Below are 6,976 nucleotides of genomic sequence, written 5' to 3' on the forward strand. Positions count from 1 at the left end.
GTCAAATCCCGGTTAGGTGGGGCAAACCTCAGTGCTGAGTCTAGGCAAATCCCATGTGGTGGGATAAACCTCATCGAGGACGTTGAGTCCATAAGAGGGGGTGTATGTAACACACCAGACTTTATACAAAGTCCCACATTGGCAAAAATACATGAGGGATGCTTGGTATATAAGTTAACAAGCCTTACACCCTAGTGACGTATTTTAAACCCGTGAGGGCCTAGGCCTAGAGCAAAAAATATCGCTAGGGGGGTGGGCTGTTACAATGTTGTCATGAAATTTCCATCGGCAAGTTGATTGACCACGTATTGGTAGGTAGTATTGATCCCCTGATAGAAAGTTTGTTGAATCATAGCCTCCGTCATGTCACTACTGGGGCACTCTTTGAAAATTGTTTAGTACCTCTCGCATATTTCATACAGCAGCTCATTGGGCTCTTGTTTGAATGTTAGAATCTCATCTCTAAGAGTAGCCATATGCCTGGGAGAAAAGAACTTGGAAATAAATTCCTTCGCTAACTCATCCCATGTATGGATGGAATGGTTTGGCAATCTCTCTAACCAATCTAAGGCTTCCCCCCAGAGAGAGAAAGGAATAGCCTCAACCTTAAAGCATCTTCAAAGACGTTTGTCTATTTACTCCCCCAACAAGTTTCCACGTATCCCTTCAAGTGTTTGTATGCATTTTGACTCGGAGCTCTAGTGAAGAATCCCCGTCACACTAGCAATGTGTACATTCATTATTTGAAAATTACCTGCCCTAATGTGGGGAGGGACTATGGCACTTGCATACCCTCATTCGGTAACACCCGATGTGGAACCACTCTTGGTGGAGGTGGAGGTGGAACTGGAACGTTGTCTTGAGGTGCTCAGCCTCTTCTATTTGCTTGAGGTTCAAGAGTAACCTCTTCAACTTGGCATCTTCAGTGTCCACATCCCCTAAAGGCATGTTTTTGAGTTGATCATTGTTGAGGGCCATTATTGCACCTACAATTGATTCAAAAAAATCAGTAACACCGAAGGATAAGAAGACAATTCACACACAAAACAAAATATATAGCTAAATTCGTTATCATCTCTTCGGCAACGGCGCGAAAAATTGATCTCGTCCAAGTTTACACCTCAATTCAAGGTTATGAAACGGTCGATTTCAATAGTATTACCCAACAAGGAGTGGGGGCGAATTCCACATGGAGCTATACGTGGGATTTAGGAGTATAGATTGCAGTGTATGAGTATGAACTATCTCAATTTACACTTCCACAAATTGGTCTTTGTTCTATGTCTATTCTAGTATAAGATTGCAATATTAAGAAATGAAACTAAGAAATTATTTTTGGTGTTGTTTTTGAAGTGATATAAAAAGTCTAGGTCTATGACCTTCACCTAGATGTTTTCCTAACGGGTTGTAAACTTTAAAGCTTGTTTTATTGGTTGGGGTATATTATATCTATCGACACTCGAGTACCCACTCAATACCTATCGGTGAGAGACTAATTTTTTCCAATTTGCCTTTCTCAAATCCAAATGGGTATTGAACAAAATGGTTGATACAAAGCTCAAGTCGGGTTTTACTATCTCTAGGTTCAACCCTTTAATTGGGACTATCAATCTCTTGATTTACCAAATTTCTTGTTAGCCAAGTTTTCCCAAACTAAGTCTCTCTTTCTCAAGTAGAGACCGAGTCAAATAGGCATGAACTAATGTTTGCAACCATTAATTCTACAATTAAGAGCAAGAACAAGGCTAAACAATAAATACCCAACCATAAACAAGCAATAAATCAAACACCCATTAAGATTACACTCTAAGGTTGGGTCACAACACCAATGAAAATCTAGCTACTCATGCTTAATATAGAAGAAATAGAAGAAGAAATGATAACTAAACCTATATTGATAATTAAAATGATGAAATATATATTCAAAAAGCTCAATAGCAAAAATGACTAAAAAGAGTAAAGAAAACCGTCTATTGTAGCTGCTGGTGTCAAAACTTAACCTAAATAAGTGAAACTCTTCTATTTATACAGGACTGCAATTTTCGGACAAAAATGTCCTTTCTGAGTATTGTGCGGTCCGCACTTTGCTTCAGCCTGACAGGATTGGAAACTTGCGGCCGCATAATTCTAAACTGCAGCCGCACTTCTATCTTTTTGCGATCCTCACATTTTTTAGTGTGGCCGCACATTGCTCTTCTGCATACCAAACAAATATGACTACGACTGCATAGCTATTCTTATACGACCGGACAATAAGTGTGCGGCCCGCACTTCTGTTGAACTTGAGAGGTAGGTTCTCTTAACTTTTTCTCTTGCCTAGTTTCTATGGCCGCACATGTGCGGACCACACTTTTCACATATCTCTGCTATGAGTTTCTTCACAATATGCGGTCGTAGATGACAATCTACGGTCCGCACTTTGAGCTTTTGTGCATGTTCTTGTCCTTGAGTTCAGATCACTCCTTCTTGAGTTGGATTTTATCTTGGGAGCTCATTTTCTAATGTTCCTGCAATTAATCATATTTCATAAGTTTTCAGGAACACAATTTAATGCTTTTGGACTAAAACGAAAGCTAAAAAGAGCTAATAAGTAGTTAAAATCTCCACTTATCACCTGTTTCTTCAGAAATAGGGTGTTTTAGAGTTTTCATCTTGTAAAGCTATTTTCAAAAAGGAAATTGGACAACATTTCTTACCATGCACAAGGGGCCTACTTCAGTCCATATAATGCCTTTTTTAAGTTTGAATGCATGTTCAGGATGCTCATGACACTCAAAACCATGTGGTTGTTTGACGGAGACTTCTTCCTTTAAATATTCATTCAGAAATACACTTTTGATATCCATTTGGAACAATTTCAATTCCATATGAGATGCAAAGGCAATAAGGATTCTGATGGCTTCCATTCAAGCAACTGAGGCAAAAGTCTCATCCTAGTCGATCATTTCTTATTGATTGTAGCCTTGCACTACTAACCTAGACTTGTTCCTTGTTGTATTCCTAAATTCATCAATCTTGTTTCTGAGCACCCATTTAGTTCCTATAACAGTTCTGTCTGAGGGTCGAGGAACCAGGTGCCATATTTTGTTCCTTTCAAATTAATGGAGTTCATCTTGCATAGCAGTAATCCAGTCAGCATCTTTTAATACTTCCTTGATATTTTTGGGCTCAATTTGAGAAAGGAAAGCTGAGAAGGTAAGTGAACTTCTTGACTTTGATCTAGTTTAAATCCCCGAGTCAAGAGGAGTGATCACATTTTGAAGAGGATGTGAACTTTTGTGCTTTCAGTTAGACACCTGAATCTCATTGTGAGAAGACCCATGTTCCTCTGAATGGGATCCATTGTTGGCATTAATGGAGGAGTGAGTGCCACTTCTGAGCTCAGCATCAGGAGTTCCTTGGACGACATCAACAACTCTGTTATCTACTTCAGCCGGTGTGATAGAGGAACCATGTCCCTCTATAACAGCTGGAGATTTTGCTGCATATTCTTCATTGGATTCCTTGACTTGACTCATCATGGCAACCTTTCCATTTGCCATATCAATAACTTCTCCAGGAACCTTTGACTGCTCTTCGTCTTGATCAACCTTATCATGTGAATCTTTCTTGTGATTCATCAAAGATCAGATGTATGCTTTTTCCAGAGTCCTTTTGTTGTAGGACTTGTATGCATTTCTTTGTGATGAATAACCAAGAAAGATACCTTTATCACTTTTGGCATCAAGTTATCCCAGGTATTCCTTAACATCACTGAGAACAAAACATTTGCGGCCAAACGTTCTTCAGTGAGTTAGCTTGGGTTTCCTCCCATTCAGCAATTCATATGGTGTTTTATTTAAGAGGGACCTGATCATGCACCTGTTCACCAAGTAGTACGCAGTGTTGACTGCCTCCACCCAAAACCATTTTGCAACACCACATCAATTAGCATAGTCCTTTCCATGTCTTTAAGAGTCCTATTTTACCTCTCCACAACACCATTTTGTCGGGGTGTTCTGGGAGCTGAAATATTATGACTTATACCATTTTTAGCACAGAATTCGTCGAATTTTGTTTTGTCAAACTTTGTGCCGTGATCAGATATACTCACAACATTATGGCTCATCTTCACTTGAATCTACCTCATAATGGCAGCAAACATTGGAAAAAGTTTCATCCTTGGTTCTGAGGATCAATGTCCATGTGAATCTACAGTAGTCATCTACTATGACGAAAATGTACTTATTTCCTCCTCTACTTGGCACCCTCATAGGTCTACATAAATCCATATGGTAGTGATCAGTGGCCTTGAAGTGCTTACTTTCATTTATGGGCCCGAAGGAGGACCTGACTTGCTTTCCCCTTACACATGCATCACACAGCTTGTGATCTTTGGATCTTGACTTAGGCAGACCACGAACCAGGTCCTTCTTGACCAACTTGTTCAGCAATGAAAAGCTTACATATCCCAATCTTCTGTGCCACAGTTCAACATCATCATCAACAACACTCAAGAATGTAATATCCCCATTGTTCAAAGACTCAAAATCAGCAACATAGATATTTTTGAATCTTTTTGTCATCAGAACCACTTCACCAGTTACAAGATTTGTAACAGTGAAAGTCTTTGATAAGAATTTTACTTTGTTTTCTTTGTCGTAAATTTGAGAGACACTCAGTAGGATATATTTCAAGCCATTCACATAGTGCACATTTTCAATTGAATGAATGAGTGTCTTCCCAACTTTTCCTACTCACAGAATGAATCCTTTTTTGCCATTGCTAAAGGACACACTCCCACCTTGCAGGTCTTTGAGTGAACGAAAATCATCGGTGCTTCCAGTCATATACTTAGAGCATCCACTATCCACATACTATCTTTCGCTACTTCCTTTTACTGCTCCCTACACAAGAAAATAAGGATTAGACTTAGGAACCCAAACAAGTTCGGGTCCCTTGTAGTGAGGAAAAGGGTGAACTAAACTTCTTCTTGTCCAAGCAGGCATCAAAAGTTTTTTATTAGTGGGACCATGTTCTTTAGCAGTAGTTAGTTTTTCAACAAAAACTTTATTTCTCTGTTAGGACTGAAATCTAGCTTTACAGGTTTCTTTAAAGTGTGGCATTACCACAGTGAGTGCAAATCCAGTAATCAGGGACAGTAACATACTTGCTATGTAAGTTATATGGAGTCTTGAACCCGATTTCCTACATGTTCCCCCCATTATTTTTATACATGGAAGTGATTGCATCACAGGACCAGGTCCACTTTAGAGATTTTTCTAGGTCATTTTTAACTCTGCCTAGATCTTCCTGAAGTTGTTTGTTTCTTTCAAGTTCGGTATACATGCTAGATTTTACCATTCTGAGCTCATTTTCAAGCTTAAGGTGTGCCTCACTTGCAACTTCCTTTCCCTTTTGGGTGTTCCCAGAACTGTTTTCCCTTTTTAATTTCTTAATTTTTTCTTTTAGATCCACAACTACTACAACAAGTCATTTCTCTCAAGCTCTATATTTTTAATTTTCTCAGTTAAGGAATCCTTTTCTTTTTTTTAATCCTAAATGGATTCTTTTAAATTGACCACCACGACTACCGGATCATCTCTCTCATGTTCTACCTCTTCCAATTTTACAGTTAACACATTTTTATCATTAATAAGATTATGATAAGCATCAATTAAAATATTTTCCAAGGATATAAGCTTCTTTTGAGAGTAAGATTTCAAATTTCTTTAAACGTCTAGAAAGTTTACCTCATCGTCATCATCATCTTCATCCTTGTCAGATTTTGCCTCAGGGAAAAGATAGAGTCATATTCAGCTGCATCGCTTTCAACGGCTATCATGGAGGTGTCACCTTATTCATATCATCTCCTTCAGATTCACTGGAGGTATCTCCCCATGCAGCAAGATCTTGTTTCACAACATTATCAGCGACATCTTTTCTCTTGAATCTCCTATCAGGAATGGGGTTCCTCTTGATTGTTTTGTCTATGTTATGCTTATACTGATCTTGCTTGTGCAGAGGAAAATATTTGATGAAATGTCCTGGCTTCCCACATTTATGACACAAGTCATAGCCTTTTGGTCTGCTGGAGCTACCTCTTTTTTAAATGCCTCCATTTTTGCGAACCATTTTCTGAAATCTTTTTGTCAGATAAACCATGTCAGTATCCACGCCACTTAAGTCATTATTGTCCTCCTTGAGGACTAGGTTATTCTACTTTTTGGGTTCTCTTCTTTCATGGTCCTTCTTTTTATTCATTTCATAGGTCTTGTAATTTCCGATGAGTTCATCCATGGTTAGCTTTTGCATATCTTTTGCCTCCGTGATTGCATTGACTTTGCTTTTCCAGGAACTAGGTAATATACTAAGTATTTTCCTGACAAGTTTATTCCTTGGAAAGATCTCTCCTAAAAAGTGAAGCTCATTGATGATGGAGGTAAATCGAGTATGCATGTCCTGAATGGACTCATCATCCTTTAAACTGAAGATTTCATACTCAGTGGTGAGCATGTTGATCTTTCACTACTTGACTTGAGTTGTTCCTTCATGTGCTATTTGGAGAGCTTCCCAGATCTCCTTAGCAGATTGACAGGTAGAAATTTTGTTATACTCGTCTGGTCCAGTACCACATATTAGGATCTTTTTTGCTCAAAAGTTTTTCTGTACAGCTTTGCAGTCAACATCATTGTACTCCCTCCTTGTCTTTAGAACTGTCATTGTTGGCTCGCTAATGGTCCTCATGGGGACGAAGGGTCCACTTCATATAACATCCTAGAGCTCTGAATCTTTACCCTTGATAAAATCATGCATCCTTGTCTTTCACCATCCGTAGTATTGTCCATTGAATCTTAGTGGTCTGTAGGTTGATTGAACTTTTTCAAAGTTTGGTGGAGCAGCCATGTGGATTCTTTCTAGGTGTTAGCCTGATAGAAAGAACATGCTCTGATACCAATTAATGTAAACTTAGGGTCCATAAAACTTTATAGAGAAC

This window comes from Nicotiana sylvestris, chromosome 11 (assembly GCF_000393655.2).
Source record: "Nicotiana sylvestris chromosome 11, ASM39365v2, whole genome shotgun sequence".
NCBI lineage: Eukaryota > Viridiplantae > Streptophyta > Magnoliopsida > Solanales > Solanaceae > Nicotiana > Nicotiana sylvestris.